General features: G+C 36.1%; 1 pseudogene; it reads right to left on the bottom strand.

Moving 5' to 3' along the window:
* Positions 1–19,802: 19,802 nt before the first annotated feature.
* Positions 19,803–24,411, bottom strand: LOC114172514 (annotated as a pseudogene).
* Between the last annotated feature and the right edge of the window lie 1,730 nt (positions 24,412–26,141).

Consider the following 26,141-nt stretch of genomic DNA (forward strand, 5'->3'; position numbering starts at 1 on the left):
GTATGATGTGAATTGCATATGGGTCAAATGGGGGATGACTAATGCGTCGTGTTGATGCAGTTTCTTTTATTTAAATAAGGGCCCAAGGCTTTGTAAAATTGGCTGACCAAATTGTGTTTGTGCTTAACCAATTAATGGGCTTTAGTTTTGCTTTATCTTCAAGTTGAAATAAGGGTCCATATGCCAACTTAAGAACCAACCTTTGGAAGATCAAGAGGACCTTTGCTCAAAGTTTGTGGCTGACTTTTGGTAGCCTCAAATTCAGTTACAATCAACCATTAAGTAGCGGATCGTTATTAGCTTATGTGGATCATTAATTAATAGATTAAAGCGGGATGATATTGAAATTTATGTGTCTTTTGTAATTCTGATGGTTAAAGCTCCTAGATAAGTTGAACCATTTTCATCAATGCAGGCAAGCTGAGTTTTATCTCATCTATCTTAGTGAGAGTGATTCTCCTAAGTTCTTGAGCGATTCAAGAATCCATGAGTTTAATCAAAGGTCCCTTATCCCTTTGTGTGTTTCAACTCTTAGGCTTATCTTCCATTCTTGGAAGTTTGATGTCTATCAATTTGCGTTCCATCTTCTTTTCAAATTTCTTGCTTGTTAGCATTCCAACAATGATAGATCAGTCAAACGAATTGAACCTTGTGGATTCACATCATTTGGTATTCAGAGCCTGGCTATCTAGATTTGGAATAGGAAAGGAAGTTTATTATACAAAGTGTTTAATCGAAGGCCTTCCATGTTTAGTTGCATTCGATTACGGAAGCGAAAATGATGTTGTGAGCCAAAGATTGGTGGAGAAACTCCAGTTACCAGCATCCTTTCATCTGGATCAAATTCAGTACATGGCAATGTGTGAAAGAAGTATTATGTGATATTGCTCCCATGGACTCTTGTCATCTTCTTTTGGGATGGGCATGGCTTCGTTTTAAAACACTCCATCTTGATGAACGTTCCCTTTATTTGAGGCATGAGGGACATTAAAAGAAGTAGAAATTTAGGACACCAAGACAAGTCAGTAAGGATCATCGCATGCTGAAGGAGAAAACAGAAAAAGAAAGAATAGAAAATGAAGTTATATAAACTGCAGAAGGAAGGGAAAATAAAGAAAAAGAAATGGAACTAGAGAAAGTTTATTCGTCAATGTTTTCTCTTCTACAGTTTGTGATGTCATTTTACAGGAACAAAAGGATAAGCATGTGAATGAAACACACCAACTTCCATGTTTAAAAAGGAAGCTTGTTCATAGTGCTTTATTATGCATTTGGTCCGTCGATAAGAAGCAAATTCGTTAGACACAATGCATGGAATTATTTATTGTTACATATCAAGGTGGGGTACTGTTGCCAAGAAATGTTATTGACGGATTGCAACCATTGGAAAGTAACAAATATCAAGTTGAATTTGATCCTGGAGGAAGAGAATTAGTTTCAACGTGTGAAAAAATAAAAGTCCTTCACAAGACCATAATAAACTTACGTTAAAACAAGTGACTTAAGATTCGGGACAAATCTTCTCGAAGAAGGAGGGTATGATGTAAATTGCATGGGTCAAATGGACGATGACTAATGCGTCGTGTTGATGCAGTTTCTTTTATTTAAATAAGGGCCCAAGGCTTTGTAAAATTGGCTGACCAAATTGTGTTTGTGCTTAACCAATTAATGGGTTTTAGTTTTGCTTTATCTTCAAGTTGAAATAAGGGTCCATATGCCAACTTAAGAACCAACCTTTGGAAGATCAAGAGGACCTTTGCTCAAAGTTTGTGGCTGACTTTTGGTAGCCTCAAATTCAGTTACAATCAACCATTAAGTAGCGGATCGTTACTAGCTTATGTGGATCATTAATTAATAGATTAAAGCGGGATGATATTGAAATTTATGTGTCTTTCGTAATTCTGATGGTTAAAGCTCCTGGATAAGTTGAACCATTTTCATCAATGAAGGCAAGCTGAGTTTTATTCAGAAAATAAACGAGTTTTATCTCATCTATCTTAGTGAGAGTGATTCTCCTAAGTTCTTGAGCGATTCAAGAATCCATGAGTTTAATCAAAGGTCCGTTATCCCTTTGTGTGTTTCAACTCTTTGGCTTATCTTCCATTCTTGGAAGTGTGATGTCTATCAATTTGCGTTCCATCTTGTTTTGTGTTTCCATTTTCTCATTTTAAATAATTTCTCAAATTTCTTGCTTGTTAGCATTCCAACAATGATAGATCAGTCAAACGAATCGAACCTTGTGGATTCACATCATTTTGTATTCAGAGCCTGGCTATCTAGATTTGGAATAGGAAAGGAAGTTTATTATACAAAGTGTTTAATCGAAGGCCATCCATGTTTAGTTGCATTCGATTACGGAAGCGAAAACAATGTTGTGAGCCAAAGATTGGTGGAGAAACTCCAGGTACCAGCAACCTTTCATCTGGATCAAGCATGGACCAAATTCAGTACATGGCAATGTGTGAAATAAGTATTATGTGATATTGCTCCCATGGACTCTTGTCATCTTCTTTGGGGATGGGCATGGCTTCGTTTTAAAACACCCCATCTTGATGAACGTTCCCTTTATTTGAGGCATGAGGGACATCAAAAGAAGTAGAAATTTAGGACACCAAGACAAGTCAGTAAGGATCATCGTATGCTGAAGGAGAAAACATAAAAAGAAAGAATAGAAAATGAAGTAATATAAACTGCAGAAGGAAGGGAAAATAAAGAAAAAGAAATGGAACTAGAGAAAGTTTATTCGTCAATGTTTTCTCTTCTACAGTTTGTGATATCATTTTACAGGAACAAAAGGATAATCATGTGAATGAAACACACCAACTTCCATGTTTAAAAAGGAAGCTTGTTCATAGTGCTTTATTACGCATTTGGTCCGTCGATAAGAAGCAAATTCGTCAAACACAATCCATGGAATTATTTATTGTTACATATCAAGGTGGGGTACAGTTGCCAAGAAATGTTATTGACGGATTGCAACCACTGGAAAGTAACAAATATCAAGTTGAATTTTATCTTGGAAGAAGAGAATTAGTTTCAACTTGTGAAAAAATAAAAGTCCTTCACAAGATCATAATAAACTTACATTAAAACTAGTGTCTTAAGATTCGGGACAAATCTTGTCGAAGAAGGAGGGTATGATGTGAATTGCATATGGGTCAAATGGAGGATGACTAATGGACCGTGTTGATGCAGTTTCTTTTATTTAAATAAGGGCACAATGCTTTGTAAAATTGCCTGACCAAATTGTGTTTGTGCTTAACCAATTAATGGGCTTTAGTTTTGCTTTATCTTCCAGTTGAAATAAGGGTCCATATGCCAACTTAAGAACCAACCTTTGGAAGATATAGAGGACTTTTGCTCAAAGTTTGTGGATGACTTTTGGTAGCCTTAAATTCAGTTACAATCAACCATTAAGTAGCGGATCGTTATTAGCCTGAGTGGATCATTAATTAATAGCTTTAAGCGGGATGATATTGAAATTTATGTATCTTTTGTAATTGTAATGGTTAAAACTCCTATATAAGTTGAACCATTTTCATCAATGAAGGCAAGCTGAGTTTTATTCAAAAAATAAACGAGTTTTATCTCATCTATCTTATTGAGAGTGATTCTCCTAAGTTCTTGAGTGATTCCAGAATCCATAAGTTTAATCAAAGGTCCTTTATCCCTTTGTGTGTTTTAACTCTTAGGCTTATCTTCCATTCTTGGAAGTGTGATGTCTATCCATTTCCGTTCCATCTTCTTTTATGTTTCCATTTTCTTGTTTTAAATAATTTCTCAAATTTCTTGCTTGTTAGCATTCCAACAATGATAGATCAGTCAAACGAATCGAACCCTGTGGATTCACTTCATTTGGTATTCAGAGCCTGGCTATGTAGATTTGGAATAGGAAAGGAAGTGTATTATACAAAGTGTTTAACCGAACGCCATTCATGTTTAGTTGCATTCGATTACGGAAGTGAAAACAATGTTGTGAGCCATAGATTGGTGGAGAAACTCCAGTTACCAGCAACCTTTCATCTGGATCAAGCATGGATCAAATTCAGTACATGGCAAGGTGTGAAAGAAGTATTATGTGATATTGCTCCCATGGTGATGAAGGATTGACCCCAACCAAGGATGAAGGCACATGCTTAAGAAGACTAAGCATGTTTAGAAAGGAAGTTCACTAATCCTTCATCCCTTTTCATTTGTGTTTATTATTTTTGATTCCCAAAGTTGACTTAGTTGAATCAACTTTAGTTGACTTGTTGACCTTTGACTAGGTTTGACTTATTGACTATAGTTGACTTGACTTAAGCCAACATGCTAATATATGTTTATTTGCTTTGTAGGTTAATTAGGAGTAAGAAAGCAATGCTAGGTGGCGCATGGTGATTGGGGAGCATAAATGATGTGGAAGAGAGAGTAAAGCAAAGGCATAAAGCATAAAGTAAAAGCCATGAAGCAAGTGTACCTATGTACCTTTGGTCTCCTTTGTTTTTAGCACTCTTTAGCCATTTTTTGGAGACATATGAGACACATTCTTTGTCTCCTTTTGTGCTAGAACGAAATTAGCCTTGCACACACCATAGTTAGCTCTTTTGTCTCTCATTTTTGTAACCTTATTTGACCTAGTTTCTAGAAGCTAGGGTTAGGTTTTTGTAGAGACATCCTTAGGTATCTTTTATTTGCTTAGAGGCCCCTAAACTCTTCTATATAAGGGGTGCTCCTAGACATGTAAAAGGGTTGAACATTTTGAAGTAAAAACACTCTTTTGTCTCAACCATTTGTGAGAGTTTCCTCCCTTGGGAGTGAAACTTGTAAGCCTTATCTTGCATAGCAAGTGGCGGCACACATCCACTCATCTTCAAGGTTGCCATGGCTTCTAGCCTAGCCTTGTAGTGGCGTGCTTCTCATATTTTTACCATTTCTTTCCTTTCCATTTTATGTTTTCTTCTTCCTTTAATTGTTCTTGGTTTTATATGGTTTATGTTCTTTCCATTTCCTTTTCATTTTGAATCAATCCATCATCTTCTTCTCTTGAGCTTTGTGAAAGGAACCTTCACATCTAGATAGCTTGCTATCTTAATGTCCAGTGGGGATTTCGCTTAGCTTTCTTAATCAACTCACACCATATTCAATAATCTTAAAAGAAAACAACATAATCCTTCATCATTTGGTATCTAGAGCCTAGGTTATCTTGAATATGGTGTTTTTTCATGTGCTAATCTTGTCTTGTTGTAGCTATCTTTGTATGGTTCAAATCCACTTCCATTGCACACAAAAACAATGCTGGCAGAAACTGTTCACGATTTTAAAAGATTAAACTGCACCTGCTCAGTGATCCAAAAATTACGTTCTTGATGTCAAAAGAAAGCTCTGTTAGTCTAGTTTCTAACAAAAAAAGAACCAATGCATTTGGAGTTCTGTGGAGAGAGTTATGATCAAATGAGTGAGCAAAGGTCAGAGCTGCCGAGAATACAAAAAACAACGTTTTCAGGTTATGTTGTGGCAATTTTTGCTTCGGTTTTGTGATTCTTTTACTCCTAAATCTGGTTGGATAACATGTCTTTTGATGCTTAGTCTTTGAGCCTCAAATCCATGAGTTTAAATGCATGATAGCTACATGTTTGTGTCTTTGTGTATGTCATGTTGAGTCTTTAAATGTGTCTAACTTTTGCTTGAGTCATATGTCATATGCTTCTTTGAGTTTTCTTATTCTTGTTTCTAAGTATTTGAGCTATTGAATGAGATCTATGCCTTTTGTTGTAGCATGCTCCTTGAAATTGATTTTGACCTAATTTTTAAGGAACTAAGTGTTCAAGACACCCTAAAATATCCTTCTCATCATCTTAAGTACCTAGTTTTGAAAAGAAAAATTATTTTCATGACCAAAAACAGTTTGGCCAAGAGCTAATGTGTTGCTTGGTGAATCCATTTGGCCATTTTTACTAGGTGCTATGCTACCAAATTTTATACTTGGATTTTGGGTGATATTGGCAAATTAGTTCCATGTTTTAACTTGGTTATGATCTTTCTTGGTGTATGCATAATTTGAGATATAATCTTGGCTTGTTCAAATGCTTTCCATAGAGTCTTTAAAAGTGTTTTTCATTGCTTTAGTCTTGTTCAAGTTTTGTCTTTAAAAAAAAATTCCTTAGAAGTTAAACTTTCTTGTTTTTGTGCTTTTCTTGCTTGTCACTAGGTGTTCTTTGTTTTGTCTTAGTAGTTTTCTTTTCTTGAAACTCTTGGGATGTTGTGGTCGAATCACTTGTATTGCATTTGAAAGGTTTTGAACAAGTTTTTAAAAGTGTTTGCTTCACTCCTTTGGTGGATTTTGAGTGCTAGCCTTGCCTTGTTACTTTGGGAGAGTGATCTAAACACTTGGGTTACATTTTGGGTTGGATTTGGTCTCGGTTTTCATGTTTTCTAACCTCTAATCCATTTATTTTGTCTCGGATTTGAGTGTTTTTGTTGTAGGAATCATGGCAAGTTCATCAAATGCACCTACACCAAACAAAAACAATACATTGATGAGATTGCTTCGGGATTTGGAGTTGTCTAAGAAGGAGGCCTTTGAACAATTGAGAAAAGAAAAGGAGCAAAGTGACCTAAGAATCCAAGAGCACATTCAAAGGCTTGAAGCTAGGGAGAAAGAAAGAGAGCCTAGGAAAAGAGGGCATTCTAGGCGCAACCCATCACAAGAGAAGCAAACTCCAAAGATTCCTAAGTTCTATGGTGGAAGTGATCCCAAAATCTTCCTTGATTGGGAAGCTAAAGTTGATCAAATTTTCATTGAAAATCATGTAAAGGATCAAACACAAGTTGATCTAGTAGTTTTAGGATTTTTGGAGTACGCCAATACTTGGTGGCATAAAGTTTGTAAGAATTATGACCAAGGGCCACCCGCGGCTTCTTGGATGGACATTAAAACTCTTATGCGCGCTAGATTTGTTCCTCCCTCCTATAGGAAGGAACTTATTATGAAGCTCCAAAGGCTTCACCAAGGTCCTATGAGTGTGAGTGAATACTTTAAAGAATTAGAGTCTCAAATGCGTAGGGTTGAAATAAAAGAGACTAACAAAGAGAAAATAAAAAGATTTGTGAGTGGTCTTAGGAGAGACATACAAGACCAAGTAGAGTTGTATGAGTACTCCACTCTTGAAAATGTTTTCACACTTGCCCTTGGGATTGAAATTCAATTGAAAAGAAAAAGAAGGGCAAGGAAGAGTTACTCACCCAACCACTACTTTAGTCACTCATGGAAGGGAAAGGATAAAAAGAAACATGATAAGTTCCCTTCTAACTCTCATCAAGAACCAACAAGTAAAAGTAAGTCACCAAGTGATCACATTCACCATTCCACTTCTCAAAGATCAAGTTCCATTAAATGTTTTAAATGTTTGGGTTATAATCACATTGCTTTAATTTGCCCAACCAAAAGGACCATGATCTTAAAGAAGAGTAATGATGTTGAAAGTGAACACTCATCTCCCCATTCTCTTTCAAAAGAATCTTCTTCCTCTAGTAAAACTAAAATTTTTGAGAAAGACCCTATGTTATTAAGGCGCATGATAGGTCAAGATCAAAGTGAGCTTGAGCTAACTCAAAGAGAAAACATTTTTCAATCTAGGTGCAAAATTAACAAATGGGTTTGCTCTCTAATTATTGATGGAGGAAGTAGTACCAATGTAGCTAGCACAAGGTTGGTGGAAAAGCTTAGCTTAGAGACCATTCCTCATGCTAAGCCCTACAAGCTTGCTTGGATAAGTAAAGAGGGAGAAATAGATGTCAATAAACAAGTCCTAATTAACTTCTCTATAGGAAGCTACAAAGATGAGGTGCTATGTGATGTTGTTCCCATGGAAGTCACACATATCTTACTAGGTAGGCCATGGCAATTTGATAAACAAACTTTACATGATGGCTATACCAACCAATACATTTTCTTCAAAAATGGGAAAAAGACAACTTTACTAACTCTATCACCTCAAGAAGTTAATAAGGATAGAAATATAATAAGAAAAGATAAAGAAGAAAACGAAAAGGGGCAAGCTTTCACCAAGGTTTTACTTGCCTACAAAAAAATTCTTCCAAAGCAAGATGTGCATCACTCTTCCTTCTCTTCCCAAGCCAAAAAGGAAGGCCCAAAGCATAAGCAAGAGAGGAAGAGTAGTCTAGAAAATAAAGATGGCCTAACCAAAGCTAGGGGTAATACCCTTAGAAAGGATGGAACAAAAGCTCATAAAAGGGAGGCGCAAATCCTCCCCCAAATCAAGTCAAGTTCCATCCACAAAGGCTTCAAGAATTTGTGGTCAAATTCTCTCCAAGAAGGGGAGGATGATGAAGGATTGACCCCAACCAAGGATGAAGGCACATGCTTAAGAAGACTAAGCATGTTTATAAAGGAAGTTCACTAATCCTTCATCCCTTTTCATTTGTGTTTATTATTTTTGATTCCCAAAGTTGACTTAGTTGAATCAACTTTAGTTGACTTGTTGACCTTTGACTAGGTTTGACTTATTGACTATAGTTGACTTGACTTAAGCCAACATGCTAATCTATGTTTATTTGCTTTGTAGGTTAATTAGGAGTAAGAAAGCAATGCTAGGTGGCGCATGGTGATTGGGGAGCATAAATGATGTGGAAGAGAGAGTAAAGCAAAGGCATAAAGCATAAAGTAAAAGCCATGAAGCAAGTGTACCTATGTACCTTTGGTCTCCTTTGTTTTTAGCACTCTTTAGCCATTTTTTGGAGACATATGAGACACATTCTTTGTCTCCTTTTGTGCTAGAACGAAATTAGCCTTGCACACACCATAGTTAGCTCTTTTGTCTCTCATTTTTGTAACCTTATTTGACCTAGTTTCTAGAAGCTAGGGTTAGGTTTTTGTAGAGACATCCTTAGGTATCTTTTATTTGCTTAGAGGCCCCTAAACTCTTCTATATAAGGGGTGCTCCTAGACATGTAAAAGGGTTGAACATTTTGAAGTAAAAACACTCTTGTGTCTCAACCATTTGTGAGAGTTTCCTCCCTTGGGAGTGAAACTTGTAAGCCTTATCTTGCATAGCAAGTGGCGGCACACATCCACTCATCTTCAAGGTTGCCATGGCTTCTAGCCTAGCCTTGTAGTGGCGTGCTTCTCATATTTTTACCAATTCTTTCCTTTCCATTTTATGTTTTCTTCTTCCTTTAATTGTTCTTGGTTTTATATGGTTTATGTTCTTTCCATTTCCTTTTCATTTTGAATCAATCCATCATCTTCTTCTCTTGAGCTTTGTGAAAGGAACCTTCACATCTAGATAGCTTGCTATCTTAATGTCCAGTGGGGATTTCGCTTAGCTTTCTTAATCAACTCACACCATATTCAATAATCTTAAAAGAAAACAACATAATCCTTCATCACATGGACTCTTGTCATCTTCTTTTGGGATGGGCATGGCTTCGTTTTAAAACACTCCATGTTGATGAACGTTCCCTTTATTTAAGGCATGAGGGACATCAAAAGAAGTAGAAATTTATGACACCAAGACAAGTTAGTAAGGATCAACGTAGGCTGAAGGAGAAAACAAAAAAGAAATAATAGAAAAAGAAGTAATATAAACTGCAGAAGGAAGGGAAAATAAAGAAAAAGAAATGGAACTAGAGAGAGTTTATTCGTCAATGTTTTTTCTTCTACAGTTTGTGATGTCATTTTACAGCAACAAAAGGATAAGCATGTGAGTGAAACACACCAACTTCCATGTTTAAAAAGGAAGCTTGTTCATAGTGCTTTATTATGCATTTGGTCCATCGATAAGAAGCAAATTCGTCAAACACAATGCATGGAATTATTTATTGTCACATATGAAGGTGGGGTACTGTTGCCAAGAAATGTTATCGACGGATTGCAACCATTGAAAAGTAACAAATATCAAGTTGAATTTGATCCTGGAAGAAGAGAATTAGTTTCAACTTGTGAAAAAATAAAAGTCCTTCACAAGATCTTAATAAACTTACAATCAAACTAGTGTCTTAAGATTCGTGACAAATTTTGTCGAGAAGGAGGGTATGATGTGAATTGCATATGGGTCAAATGGAGGATGACTAATGCGCCGTGTTGATGCAGTTTCTTTTATTTAAATAAGCACCCAATGCTTTGTAAAATTGGCTAACCAAATTGTGTTTGTGCTTAACCAATTAATGGGCTTTGGTTTTGCTTTATCTTCAAGTTGAAATAAGGGTCCATATGCCAACTTAAGAACCAACCTTTGGAAGATCAAGAGGACCTTTGCTCAAAGTTTGTGGAGGAGTTTTGCTAGCCTTAAATTTAGTTACAATCAACCATTAAGTAGCGGATTGTTTTTAGCATGAGTGGATCATTAATTAGTAGCTCTAAGCGTGTTGATATTGAAATTTATGTGTCTTTTGTAATTCTGATGGTTAAAGCTCCTATATAAGTTGAACCATTTTCACCAATGAAGGCAAGCTGAGTTTTATTCAGAAAATAAACGAGTTTTATCTCATCTATCTTAGTGAGAGTGATTCTCCTAAGTTCTTGAGTGATTTAGGAATCCATGAGTTTAATCAAAGGTCCTTTATCCCTTTGTGTGTTTCAACTCTTAGGCTTATCTTCCATTCTTGGAAGTGTGATGTCTATCAATTTCCGTTCCATGTTCTCGTTTTAAATAATTTCTCAAATTTCTTGCTTGTTAGCATTCCAACAATGATAGATCAGTCAAACGAATCGACCCCTGTGGATTCACATCATTTGGTATTCAGAGCCTGGCTATCTACATTTGGAATAAGAAAGGAAGGTGATTATACAAAGTGTTTAACCGAAGGCCATCCATGTTTAGTTGCATTCGATTATGAAAGCGAAAACAATGTTGTGAGCCAAATATTGATGGAGAAACTCCAGTTACCAACAACCTTTCATCTGGATCAAGCATGGATCAAATTTAGTACATGGCAAGGTGTGAAAGAAGTATTATGTGATATTGCTCCAATGGACTCTTGTCATCTTCTTTTGGGATGGGCATGGCTTCGTTTTAAAACACTCCATGTTGATGAACGTTCCCTTTATTTAAGGCATGAGGGACATCAAAAGAAGTAGAAATTTATGACACCAAGACAAGTCAGTAAGGATCAACGTAGGCTGAAGGAGAAAACAAAAAAAGAAATAATAGAAAAAGAAGTAATATAAACTGCCGAAGGAAGGGAAAATAAAGAAAAAGAAATGGAACTAGAGAGAGTTTATTCGTCAATGTTTTTTCTTCTACAGTTTGTGATGTCATTTTACAGGAACAAAAGGATAAGCATGTGAGTGAAACACACCAACTTCCATGTTTAAAAAGGAAGCTTGTTCATAGTGCTTTATTATGCATTTGGTCCATCGATAAGAAGCAAATTCGTCAAACACAATGCATGGAATTATTTATTGTCACATATGAAGGTGGGGTACTGTTCCCAAGAAATGTTATCGACGGATTGCAACCATTGGAAAGTAACAAACATCAAGTTCAATTTGATCCTCGAAGAACAGAATTTAGTTTCAACTTGTGAAAAAATAAAAGTCCTTGACAAGATCATAATAAACTTACATTAAAACTAGTGTCTTAAGATTCGGGACAAATGTTGTCGAAGAAGGAGGGTATGATGTGAATTGCATATGGGTCAAATGGAGGATGACTAATGCGCCGTGTTGATGCAGTTTCTTTTATTTAAATAAGGGCCCAATGCTTTGTAAAATTGGCTGACCAAATTGTGTTTGTGCTTAACCAATTAATGGGCTTAAGTTTTGCTTTATCTTCAAGTTGAAATAAGTGTCCATATGCCAACTTAAGAACCACCCTTTGGAAGATCAAGAGGAGCTTTGCTCAATGTTTGTGGAGGACATTTGGTAGCCTTAAATTCAGTTACAATCAACCATTAAGTAGCGAATCGTTATTAGCTTGAATGAATCATTAATTAATAGCTTTAAGCGGGTTGATATTGAAATTTATGTGTCTTTTGTAATTCTGATGGTTAAAGCTCCTATATAAGTTGAACCATTTTCATCAGCGAAGGCATGCTGAATTTTGATTCAGAAAAGAAACGAGTTTTATCTCATCTATCTTAGTGAGAGTGATTCTCCCAAGCTCTTGAGTGATTCAAGAATCCATGAGGTTAATGAAAGGTCGTTTATCCCTTTGTGTGTTTCAACTCTTAGGCTTATCTTCCATTCTTGGAAGTGTGATGTCTATCAATTTCTGTTCCATTTTCTCGTTTTAAATAATTTCTCAAATTTCCTGCTTGTTAGCATTCCAACAATGATAGATCAGTCAAACGAATCGAACCCTGTGGATTCACATCATTTGGTATTTAGAGCCTGGCTATCTAGATTTGGAATAGGAAAGGAAGTTTATTATACAAAGTGTTTAACCGAAGGCCATCCATGTTTAGTTGCTTTGGATTACAGAAGCGAAAACATTGTTGTGAGCCAAAGATTGGTGGAGAAACTCAAGTTTCCAGCAACCTTTCATCTGGATCAAGCATAGATCACATTCAGTACATGGCAATGTGTGAAAGAAGTATTATGTGATATTTCTCCCATGGACTCTTGTCATCTTCTTTTGGGATAGGCATGGCTTCATTTTAAAACACTCCATCTTGATGAACGTTCCCTTTATTTGAGGCATGAGGGACACCAAAAGAAGTAGAAATTTATGACACCAAGACAAGTCAGTAAGGATCAACGTAGGTTGAAGGAGAAAACAGAAAAAGAAGTAATATAAACTGCAAAAGGAAGGGAAAAAAAAAAGAAATGGAACTAGGTAAAGTTTATTCCTTAATGTTTTTTCTTCTACAGCTTGTGATGTCATTTTACAGGAACAAAAGGATAAGCATGTGAATGAAACACACCAACTTCCATGTTTAAAAAGGAAGCTTGTTCATAGTGCTTTATTATGCATTTGGTCCGTCGATAAGAAGCAAATTCGTCAAACACAATTGATGGAATTATTTATTGTTACATATCAAGATGGGGTACTATTGCCAAGAAATGTTATCGACAAATTGCAACCATTGGAAAGTAACAAATATCAAGTTGAATTTGATTCTGGAAGAAGAGAATTAGTTTCAACTTGTGAAAAAATAAAAGTCCTTGACAAGATCATAATAAACTTACATTAAAACTAGTGTCTTAAGATTCGGGACAAGTCTTGTCGAAGAAAAAGGGTATGATGTGAATTGCATATGGGTCAAATGGAGGATGACTAATGTGTCGTGTTGATGCAGTTTCTTTTATTTAAATAAGGGCCCAATGCTTTGTAAAATTGGCTGGCCAAATTGTGTTTGTGCTTAACCAATTAATGGGCTTTAGTTTTGCTTTATCTTCAAGTTGAAATAAGGGTCCATATGCCAACTTAAGAACCAACCTTTGGAAGATCAAGAGGACCTTTGCTCAATGTTTGTGGATGACTTTTGCTAGCCTTAAATTTAGTTACAATCAACCATTAAGTAGCGGATTGTTTTTAGCTTGAGTGGATCATTAATTAATAGCTCTAAGCGTGTTGATATTGAAATTTATGTGTATTTTGTAATTCTGATGGTTAAAGCTCCTATAGAAGTTGAACCATTTTCACCAATGAAGGCAAGCTGAGTTTTATTCAGAAAATAAACGAGTTTTATCTCATCTATCTTAGTGAGAGTGATTCTCCTAAGTTCTTGAGTGATTCAAGAATCCATGAGTTTAATCAAAGGTCCTTTATCCCTTTGTGTGTTTCAACTCTTAGGCTTATCTTCCATTCTTGGAAGTGTGATGTCTATCAATTTCCGTTCCATCTTCTCGTTTTAAATAATTTCTCAAATTTCTTGCTTGTTAGCATTCCAACAATGATAGATCAGTCAAACGAATCGAACCCTGTGGATTCACATCATTTGGTATTCAAAGTCTGGTTATCTAGATCTGGAATAGGAAAGGAAGTTGATTATACAAAGTGTTTAACCGAAGGCCATCCATGTTTAGTTGCATTCGATTACGAAAGCGAAAACAATGTTGTGAGCCAAATATTGATGGAGAAACTCCAGTTACCAGCAACCTTTCATCTGGATCAAGCATGTATCAAATTCAGTACATGGCAAGGTGTGAAAGAAGTATTATGTGATATTGCTCCCATGGACTCTTGTCATCTTCTTTTGGGATGGGCATGGCTTCGTTTTAAAACACTCCATGTTGATGAACGTTCCCTTTATTTAAGGCATGAGGGACATCAAAAGAAGTAGAAATTTATGACACCAAGACAAGTCAGTAAGGATCAACGTAGGCTGAAGGAGAAAACAAAAAAAGAAATAATAGAAAAAGAAGTAATATAAACTGCAGAAGGAAGGGAAAATAAAGAAAAAGAAATGGAACTAGAGAGAGTTTATTTGTCAATGTTTTTTCTTCTACAGTTTGTGATGTCATTTTACAGGAACAAAAGGATAAGCCTGTGAGTGAAACACACCAACTTCCATGTTTAAAAAGGAAGCTTGTTCATAGTGCTTTATTATGCATGTGGTCCATCGATAAGAAGCAAATTCGTCAAACACAATGCATGGAATTATTTATTGTCACATATGAAGGTGGGGTACTGTTGCCAAGAAATGTTATCGACGGAATGCAACCATTGAAAAGTAACAAATATCAAGTTGAATTTGATCCTGGAAGAAGAGAATTAGTTTCAACTTGTGAAAAAATAAAAGTCCTTCACAAGATCTTAATAAACTTACAATCAAACTAGTGTCTTAAGATTCGTGACAAATTTTGTCGAGAAGGAGGGTATGATGTGAATTGCATATGGGTCAAATGGAGGATGACTAATGCGCCGTGTTGATGCAGTTTCTTTTATTTAAATAAGCACCCAATGCTTTGTAAAATTGGCTAACCAAATTGTGTTTGTGCTTAACCAATTAATGGGCTTTGGTTTTGCTTTATCTTCAAGTTGAAATAAGGGTCCATATGCCAACTTAAGAACCAACCTTTGGAAGATCAAGAGGACTTTTGCTCAAAGTTTGTGGAGGAGTTTTGCTAGCCTTAAATTTAGTTACAATCAACCATTAAGTAGCGGATTGTTTTTAGCATGAGTGGATCATTAATTAATAGCTCTAAGCGTGTTGATATTGAAATTTATGTGTCTTTTGTAATTCTGATGGTTAAAGCTCCTATATAAGTTGAACCATTTTCACCAATGAAGGCAAGCTGAGTTTTATTCAGAAAATAAACGAGTTTTATCTCATCTATCTTAGTGAGAGTGATTCTCCTAAGTTCTTGAGTGATTCAAGAATCCATGAATTTAATCAAAGGTCCTTTATCCCTTTGTGTGTTTCAACTCTTAGGCTTATCTTCCATTCTTGGAAGTGTGATGTCTATCAATTTCCGTTCCATCTTCTCGTTTTAAATAATTTCTCAAATTTCTTGCTTGTTAGCATTCCAACAATGATAGATCAGTCAAACGAATCGAACCCTGTGGATTCACATCATTTGGTATTCAGAGCCTGGCTATCTACATTTGGAATCGGAAAGGAAGTTGATTATACAAAGTGTTTAACCGAAGGCCATCCATGTTTAGTTGCATTCGATTACGAAAGCGAAAACAATGTTGTGAGCCAAATATTGATGGAGAAACTCCAGTTACCAGCAACCTTTCATCTGGATCAAGCATGTATCAAATTCAGTACATGGCAAGGTGTGAAAGAAGTATTATGTGATATTGCTCCCATGGACTCTTGTCATCTTCTTTTGGGATGGGCATGGCTTCGTTTTAAAACACTCCATGTTGATGAACGTTGCCTTTATTTAAGGCATGAGGGACATCAAAAGAAGTAGAAATTTATGACACCAAGACAAGTCAATAAGGATCAACGTAGGCTGAAGGAGAAAACAAAAAAGAAATAATAGAAAAAGAAGTAATATAAACTGCAGAAGGAAGGGAAAATAAAGAAAAAGAAATGGAACTAGAAAGAGTTTATTTGTCAATGTTTTTTCTTCTACAGTTTGTGATGTCATTTTACAGGAACAAAAGGATAAGCATGTGAGTGAAACACACCAACTTCCATGTTTAAAAAGGAAGCTTGTTCATAGTGCTTTATTATGCATTTGGTCCATCGATAAGAATCAAATTCGTCAAACACAATGCATGGAATTATTTATTGTCACATATGAAGGTGGGGTACTGTTGCCAAGAAATGTTATCGACGGATTGCAACCATTGAAAAGTAACAAATATCAAGTTGAATTTGATCCTGGAAGAAGAGAATTAGTTTCAACTTGTGAAAAAATAAAAGTCCTTCACAAGATCTTAATAAACTTACAATCAAACTAGTGTCTTAAGATTCGTGACAAATTTTGTCGAGAAGGAGGGTATGATGTGAATTGCATATGGGTTAAATGGAGGATGACTAATGCGCCGTGTTGATGCAGTTTCTTTTATTTAAATAAGCACCCAATGCTTTGTAAAATTGGCTGACCAAATTGTGTTTGTGCTTAACCAATTAATGGGCTTTAGTTTTGCCTTATCTTCAAGGTGAAATAAGGGTCCATATGCCAACTTAAGAACCAACCTTTGGAAGATCAAGAGGACCTTTGCTCAAAGTTTGTGGAGGAGTTTTGCTAGCCTTAAATTTAGTTACAATCAACCATTAAGTAGCGGATTGTTTTTAGCATGAGTGGATCATTAATTAATAGCTCTAAGCGTGTTGATATTGAAATTTATGTGTCTTTTGTAATTCTGATGGTTAAAGCTCCTATATAAGTTGAACCATTTTCACCAATGAAGGCAAGCTGAGTTTTATTCAGAAAATAAACGAGTTTTATCTCATCTATCTTAGTGAGAGTGATTCTCCTAAGTTCTTGAGTGATTTAGGAATCCATGAGTTTAATCAAAGGTCCTTTATCCCTTTGTGTGTTTCAACTGTTAGGCTTATCTTCCATTCTTGGAAGTGTGATGTCTATCAATTTCCGTTCCATGTTCTCGTTTTAAATAATTTCTCAAATTTCTTGCTTGTTAGCATTCCAACAATGATAGATCAGTCAAACGAATCGACCCCTGTGGATTCACATCATTTGGTATTCAGAACCTGGCTATCTACCTTTGGAATAGGAAAGGAAGGTGATTATACAAAGTGTTTAACCGAAGGCCATCCATGTTTAGTTGCATTCGATTATGAAAGCGAAAACAATGTTGTGAGCCAAATATTGATGGAGAAACTCCAGTTACCAACAACCTTTCATCTGGATCAAGCATGGATCAAATTTAGTACATGGCAATGTGTGAAAGAAGTATTATGTGATATTGCTCCCATGAAGTCTTGTCATCTTCTTTTGGGATGGGCATGGCTTCGTTTTAAAACATTCCATGTTGATGAACGTTCCCTTTATTTAAGGCATGAGGGACATCAAAAGAAGTAGAAATTTATGACACCAAGACAAGTCAGTAAGGATCAACGTAGGCTGAAGGAGAAAACAAAAAAAGAAATAATAGAAAAAGAAGTAATATAAACTACAGAAGGAAGGGAAAATAAAGAAAAAGAAATGGAACTAGAGAGAGTTTATTCGTCAATGTTTTTTCTTCTACAGTTTGTGATGTCATTTTACAGGAACAAAAGGATAAGCATGTGAGTGAAACACACCAACTTCCGTGTTTAAAAAGGAAGCTTGTTCATAGTGCTTTATTATGCATTTGGTCCATCGATAAGAAGCAAATTCGTCAAACACAATGCATGGAATTATTTATTGTCACATATGAAGGTGGGGTACTGTTGCCAAGAAATGTTATCGACGGATTGCAACCATTGGAAAGTAACAAATATCAAGTTGAATTTGATCCTGGAAGAAGAGAATTAGTTTCAACTTGTGAAAAAATAAAAGTCCTTCACAAGATCTTAATAAACTTACAATCAAACTAGTGTCTTAAGATTCGTGACAAATTTTGTCGAGAAGGAGGGTATGATGTGAATTGCATATGGGTCAAATGGAGGATGACTAATGCGCCGTGTTGATGCAGTTTCTTTTATTTAAATAAGCACCCAATTCTTTGGAAAATTGGCTGACCAAATTGTGTTTGTGCTTAACCAATTAATGGGCTTTAGTTTTGCTTTATCTTCAAGGTGAAATAAGGGTCCATATGCCAACTTAAGAACCAACCTTTGGAAGATCAAGAGGACCTTTGCTCAAAGTTTGTGGAGGAGTTTTGGTAGCCTTAAATTCAGTTACAATCAACCATTAAGTAGCGGATTGTTTTTAGCTTGAGTGGATCATTAATTAATAGCTCTAAGCGTGTTGATATTGAAATTTATGTGTCTTTTGTAATTCTGATGGTTAAAGCTCCTATATAAGTTGGACCATTTTCACCAATGAAGGCAAGCTGAATTTTATTCAGAAAATAAACGAGTTTTATCTCATCTATCTTAGTGAGAGTGATTCTCCTAAGTTCTTGAGTGATTCAAGAATCCATGATTTTAATCAAAGGTCCTTTATCCCTTTGTGTGTTTCAACTCTTAGGCTTATCTTCCATTCTTGGAAGTGTGATGTCTATCAATTTCCGTTCCATCTTCTCGTTTAAAATAATTTCTCAAATTTCTTGCTTGTTAGCATTCCAACAATGATAGAGCAGTCAAACGAATCGAACCCTATGGATTCACATCATTTGGTATTCAGAGCCTGGCTATCTACATTTGGAATAGGAAAGGAAGTTGATTATACAAAGTGTTTAACCGAAGGCCATCCATGTTTAGTTGCATTCGATAACGGAAGCGAAAACAATGTTGTGAGCCAAATATTGATGGAGAAACTCCAGTTACTAGCAACCTTTCATCTGGATCAAGCATGGATCAAATTCAGTACATGGCAATGTGTGAAAGAAGTATTATGTGATATTGCTCCCATGGAGTCTTGTCATCTTCTTTTGGGATGGGCATGGCTTCGTTTTAAAACACTCCATGTTGATGAACGTAGGCTGAAGGAGAAAACAGAAAAAGAAAGAATAGAAAAAGAAGTAATATAAACTACAGAAGGAAGGGAAAATAAAGAAAAACAAATGGAACTAGAGAGTTTATTCGTCAATGTTTTTTCTTCTACAGTTTGTGATGTCATTTTACAGGAACAAAATGATAAGCATGTGAATGAAACACACCAACTTCCATGTTTAAAAAGGAAGCTTGTTCATAGTGCTTTATTATGCATTTGGTCCGTTGATAAGAAGCAAATTCATCAAACACAATGCATGGAATTATTTATTGTTACATATCAAGGTGGGGTACTGTTGCCAAGAAATGTTATCGACGGATTGCAACCATTGGAAAGTAACAAATATCAAGTTGAGTTTGATCCTCGAAGAACAGAATTAGTTTCAACTTGTGAAAAAATAAAAGTCCTTCAAAAGATCTGATATGAATCTCATTGCACAAGGGCTGACTTAGGATTTGTTTTTTCTTTTAGGGTTAGAACCAGTTATGACCACGAGATGTTTTGTGGGCAGAATGAGATATTCTTTTGAAAATTGGGTGTAGAAGAAAGTAATAAGGGGTGAATCTAAAAGTGGAAGGAAAGAATCGCTCTTTCCAAAGGAGGCGCACACAAAGGATGGCAAAATCCTTTGATACAGCCAAGGGTTCTTGAATCACTCAAGAACTAGGAGAATCACTCTCACAATTAGATAGAAAATTGAATTTCTGAACAAAACTTAACTTGATTTCATTGATAAGAAATGGTTCAGCTTATATAGAGGCTTTAACCATTAGGGTTACAAAAAGACCATTAATTGTCATTATATCCCACTAGTGCTAATAATAAACCAATCAAGCTAATAATTGTCCACTACCTAATGGCTAATTATAACTGAAATTGGGGCAGCCAAAAAGTCATCCAAAATTATTCAGCAAGGTCTTCTTAGTCTTCCAAGGCTGGTTCTTAAGATGTCAAATGGCCCTTTATTTAAATAAAAGAAACTGCATTAATCTGGCGCGTTAGTCCTCTTCCATTTGGGCCGCGATGCAATTTACAACTTTTGTCTTTTCTCCTTCAAACTTGGGCTTGTACTCAAATAATATTGACAACACTTGTTGTAGAGCTTCTTTTGCTTTCTTTGCTCTAGACCTTGTCATAGGTCCTCCAAGTTCTTCAAGTGGATCCTTGTCTTTGCTCATTGTCACACCTTTATCATTCTCTCCCTCTTGAGAAGGATTTGTCCTCAAATCAGATTCTCCCTCTACATCAAAAAGGGATAAGTCAGACACATTGAATGTGGAACTAACATTATACTCACCAGGCAGTTCAATTTTGTAAGCATTGTCATTTATTCTTTCAAGCACTTGGAATGGACCATTTCCCCTTGGTTGAAGCTTTGATTTTCTTTGTTCTGGAAACCTTTCCTTTCTCATGTGCACCCAAACCCAATCTCCAGGTTGGAAGACAACCTTCTTTCTACCTTTGTTAGCTTGCCTTGCATAGCTTTCGTTTTTCTTTTCAATTTGACCCCTTACTTGCTCATGTAACTTCTTCACATAGTCAACTTTAGCCTGTGCTTCTTTATGCTTAAACATGGAAATGTTAGGCATAGGTAGCAAATCAAGAGGAGTTAAAGGGTTAAATCCATATATAATCTCAAAAGGTGAATAATTAGTTGTGCTATGGACAGTCCTATTATAAGCAAACTCAACATGAGGCAAACATGCTTCCCAAGACTTAAGATTTTTCTTTATAACAGTCCTAAGTAATGTGCCTAAAGTTCTATTGACTACCTCAGTTTGACCATCAGTTTGTGGGTGACAAGTAGTAGAAAATAACAATTTAGTACCAATCTTACCCCACAAGGTCCTCCAAAAGTGACTAAGGAATTTTGTATCCCTATCACTCACAATGCTCCTTGGTAGTCCATGAAGTCTTACTATTTCCTTGAAAAACAAGTCAGCCACATGACAAGCATCATCCACCTTCTTGCAAGGTATAAAGTGTGCCATTTTAGAAAATCTGTCAACAACACAAAGACAGAATCCTTTCCATTCTTTGTTTTAGGCAGCCCCATAACAAAGTCCATTGAAATATCAGTCCAAGAATATTCAGGAACAGGTAAAGGAGTATATAATCCATGAGGCTTCACCTTAGATTTAGCCTTTTTGCACACAATGCAGTGTGATCACAAAACTTATGTACATCACGTTTCATATGAGGCCAAAAGAAGTGCTCTTGCAAAATTTCCAAAGTCTTTTGAACCCCAAAATGACCCATCAAACCTCCTTCATGTGATTCAGTCACAAGCAACTCTCTAATGGAACACTTAGGCACACACAATGCAGCATATATTTCAGCAAAATTTGCATCATCCTTGTACATGTCTTTCAAAGATTCAAGACCAAACAGTTTAGTTTCAAGCATAGAAAGCAATGCATGCCTCCTAGAAAGTGCATCAGCCACTATATTTCCTTTCCCCTTTTTATACTTGATTACATACGGAAATTGCTCCAATAACTCTACCCATTTAGCATGCCTCTTATTAAGCTTACCTTGTCCTTTCAAGTATTTCAAGGACTCATGATCACTGTGAATGAGAAATTCTTTGGGTAACAAATAGTGTTACCAAGTCTTTAAAGCTCTAACCAAAGCATACAATTCCTTATTATAAGGGCAGCCCCACTTAACTTTTCACTAAAATAAGCAATGGGATGTCCATCTTGCAGCAAAACAGCCCCAATACCCACATTTGATGCATCACACTCAATTTCAAAAGATTTTGCAAAATTAGGCATGGCAAGAATAAGTGCATTAGTTAGCTTATGCTTGAGGGAAGCAAAGGCCTCCTCTTGTTTCTCTCCCCATTTAAAACCCACATTCTTTTTAACAATTTCATTTAGAGGTGCAGCCAGGGTACTAAAATCCTTAACAAATCTCCTGTAAAAACTTGCTAAACCATGAAAACCCCTCACCTCACTGACAGTCTTAGGTGTAGGCCATTCTTGGATGGCCTTGACCTTTTCTGCATCAACTTGTACACCTTTAGCACTCACAACCAAACCCAAAAACACCACATGATCAGAATAAAAGATGCATTTTTCCAAATTGGCATACAATTTTTCTTTTCTAAGAACAACCAAAACAGATTGCAAATGCTCAACATGCAACTCAAGACTGGTGCTATAGATCAAAATATCATCAAAGTACACCACAACAAATTTACCAATAAACTCTCTTAAAACATGGTTCATTAACCGCATAAAAGTACTAGGTGCATTTGTCAAACCAAAGGGCATAACCAACCACTCATACAATCCATATTTAGTTTTAAAAGCAGTTTTCTATTCATCACCTTCTCTAATCCTAATCTGATTATAGCCACTTTTAAGATCAATTTTAGAAAACACACATGCACCATAAAGTTCATCAAGAAGATCATCTAACCTTGGAATTGGATGCCTATACTTGATGGTGATGTTGTTTATTGCTCTATAATCAGAACACATCCTCCATGAGCCATCCTTTTTGGGCACCAAAATCACAGGTACAGCACATGGACTCATGCTATCCCTCACCCAACCTTTACTCATGAGTTCAGTAACTTGTTTTTCAATCTCTTTGGTCTCTTGTGGGTTGCTCCTATAAGCTGGCCTATTGGGCAAAGCAGCTCCCGGAATGAGATCAATGTGATGCTCAATTCCTCTCAAAGGTGGCAAACCATCAGGGACACTTGCTGGAAACACATCTTTATAATCCTACAAAAGGGACTCAATACTAGAGGGCAATTCAAATTTGCCAAATTGGTCAGAATTTGAAATTTGATTTTGATAAAACAATAAGTAGAGGGGCTGTCTTGCGCAAAGCACCCTCCTTACCTCTCTTTCTCTTGCTAAATAAACTTGCTTACCCTCAAATGTTTCATTTTCTCTCATTTTCCTGTCAAATGTTTCACTCTTTTTCTTTTTCCTTTCAAGTGTTTCACTCTTTCTCTCATTTGCTAACTTTTCTCTCATTTTTATTTGATTCTCACACACCTCTTTAGGAGACAAGGGTTTGAGGACCACTTTTTTATCTTGATACATGAAAGAGATTTTGTTAGTGAAACCATCATGAATGGCTTTAATGTCATACTGCCACGGTCTTCCCAAAAGAATATGGCTAGCCTCCATGGGAACCACATCACATAAGATCTTATCTTCATATTTCCCAATGGAGAAAGAGACTTCAACTTGCTGTTTCACTTGGACTTCTTCTCCTTCACTAAGCCATTGAAGTTTGTATGGCCTAGGATGTGGTTTAGTGTCCATGTTCATTTTTGACACTAATCTTGAACTCACCACATTGGTACAACATCCTCCATCAATGATTACCAAACATACATTACAATTAACTGAACATCTTGTATGAAAAATATTCTCCCTTTGAGATGCATCCTCGGCCTTGACTTGACTTCCCAACATCCTTCTAATCATGTATAACTCTTCTACATTAGGTTTCAATTCGCCATCACTCTCTTCTACCTCTCCATCATCATCATCAGAATCGCTTGTGTACTCCCCATTATCCTTAAGAAGAACAGTATTCTTTGTAGGACACTCATAGGCATAATGTCCCATGCCCAAACATTTAAAACATTTCACTTCTCTAGTCCTCTTTGGTGGATGTTCAGGTTTCTTTTGAACAATTTTTCCTTCATTAGAAAGCACTGAATTGCTAGAGGAGGCAACACCTTCTTTCTTTACTATATCTTTCCAGTTTGAAGAATTGAAATTGGTAGAACTCTTTCTTGTTGTACTCTTTCTTTTAATTTGTTGTTCTACCTGTATGGCTTTATGCAATAGATCCTCCATCTCCACAAACTCCTGCAACTCAACAACATCTCTAATATCATGATTTAATCCATTAAGGAAACGTGCCATAGTTACCTCAGGATCTTCTTCAATTTTGGCTTGGATGATAAGAATCTCCATCTCCTTATAATACTCATCTACTCCCTTGCTTCCTTGAGAAAGTCTTTGTAGTTTCAATTTTAAGTCCCTATGGAAGCTAGAAGGTACATACCGCTTCCTCATGACCCTTTTCATCTCACCCCAAGTGTCCACCAAAGGCTCCTCATCTCTAATCCTCTGTCTTTGCAACTTGTTCCACCAAATTAAAGCATAATCAGAAAATTCAGTTGTTGCAAGCCTTACCTTTTGCTCCTCACTATAATTATTGCAAGAAAATACATGCTCAATTTTGAGCTCCCACTCTAAGTAAGCTTCAGGATCACTCCTCCCCTTGAAAGGTGGCACATTCAACCTTACTCCTTCTATTCTCCCTTCATTCCTTTGTGGCCCTCCTCCTCCTCCTCTTGGTGGGGTTCTATTCTCTAGTTGGTCCAACCTATCATGAAACTCATCTTGTTGTTGCTTCATCAACCTCTCCAAATGTTGAGATAATGCAGCAATTTGCATATGAATATCATTCCTTTCTGCCATGATTAACAAACAGATCAAGGTAACAAGAACAAAATATATATATGGTGTTTGAAAATTTTCTCACCCACTCAAGTGTTTGCACTCACAGATTGGCTTTTACTAAAAATAAAACACTCTTGCCTTTTACCACTCAAATTCTCCTTGGTTTCTTAGGCAATTCAAGAGATTATGGCCATAACAAAGAACAATTCTCCAATATGTGCAGCGAAACGCTTGTAAGTAGACAAAGAAAGGTTAATAAAGAAAAAGAAGAAAAAAAAAGGCCAAGAAAAGTAGGTAAAAAGAAGGAAATCAGCAACAATCCTTCAATAACACCAATATATTACCTTATAAAAATTGTTACGAGGCATGAATCATTCGGCCCAATTTTTTTTTTCACAGTTTCAATACAATTACGAATTGCTGTAACTATTTTCTTTTTTTTTTAATTTTTAGAAGGGCCTAACTTTTGCAATGATTCATCACACACATAAATAATACAAGTAATAAGGTAATGAATTGGTAAAATAAGAAAGAAGGAAGGATGTTACCAATTTGACGTTCAAACCCTTAAACCGAAGCTCTGAATACCAAATGATATGAATCTCATTGCACAAGGGCTAACTTAGGATTTTTTTTTCTTTTAGGGTTATAACCAGTTATGACCACGAGATGTTTTGTGGGCAGAATGAGATATTCTTTTGAAAATTGGGTGAAGAAGAAAGTAAATCTAAAAGTGGAAGGAAAGAATCGCTCTTTCCAAAGGAGGCGCACACAAAGGATGGCAAAATCCTTTGATACAGCCAAGGGTTCTTAAATCACTCAAGAACTAGGAGAATCACTCTCACTATTAGATAGAAAATTGAATTTCTGAACAAAACTTAACTTGATTTCATTGATAAGAAATGGTTCAGCTTATATAGAGGCTTTAACCATTAGGGTTACAAAAAGACCATTAATTGTCATTATATCCCACTAGTGCTAATAATAAACCAATCAAGCTAATAATTGTCCACTACCTAATGGCTAATTATAACTGAAACTGGGGCAGCCAAAAAGTCATCCAAAATTATTCAGCAAGGTCTTCTTAGTCTTCCAAGGCTGGTTTTTAAGATGTCAAATGGTCCTTTATTTAAATAAAAGAAACTGCATTAATCTGGCGCGTTAGTCCTCTTCCATTTGGGCCGCGATGCAATTTACAACTTTTGTCTTTTCTCCTTCAAACTTGGGCTTGTACTCAAATAATATTGACAACACTTGTTGTAGAGCTTCTTTTGCTTTCTTTGCTCTAGACCTTGTCATAGGTCCTCCAAGTTCTTCAAGTGGATCCCCGTCGATAAGAAGCAAATTCGTCAAACACACTGCATGGAATTATTTATTGTTACATATCAAGGTGGGCTACTGTTGCCAAGAAATGTTATCGATGGATTGCAACCACTGGAAAGTAACAAATATCAAGCTGAATTTTATCTTGGAAGAAGAGAATTAGTTTCAACTTGTGAAAAAATAAAAGTCCTTCACAAGATTGTGAAAAAATAAATCTAGTGTCTTAAGATTCGGGACAAATCTTGTCGAAGAAGGAGGGTATGATGTGAATTGCATATGGGTCAAATGGAGGATGACTAATGCGCCGTGTTGATGCAGTTTCTTTTATTTAAATAAGGGCCCAATGCTTTGTAAAATTGCCTGACCAAATTGTGTTTGTGCTTAACCAATTAATGGGCTTTAGTTTTGCTTTATCTTCCAGTTGA

This window comes from Vigna unguiculata, unplaced genomic scaffold, assembly GCF_004118075.2.
Source record: "Vigna unguiculata cultivar IT97K-499-35 unplaced genomic scaffold, ASM411807v1 contig_633, whole genome shotgun sequence".
Lineage (NCBI taxonomy): Eukaryota > Viridiplantae > Streptophyta > Magnoliopsida > Fabales > Fabaceae > Vigna > Vigna unguiculata.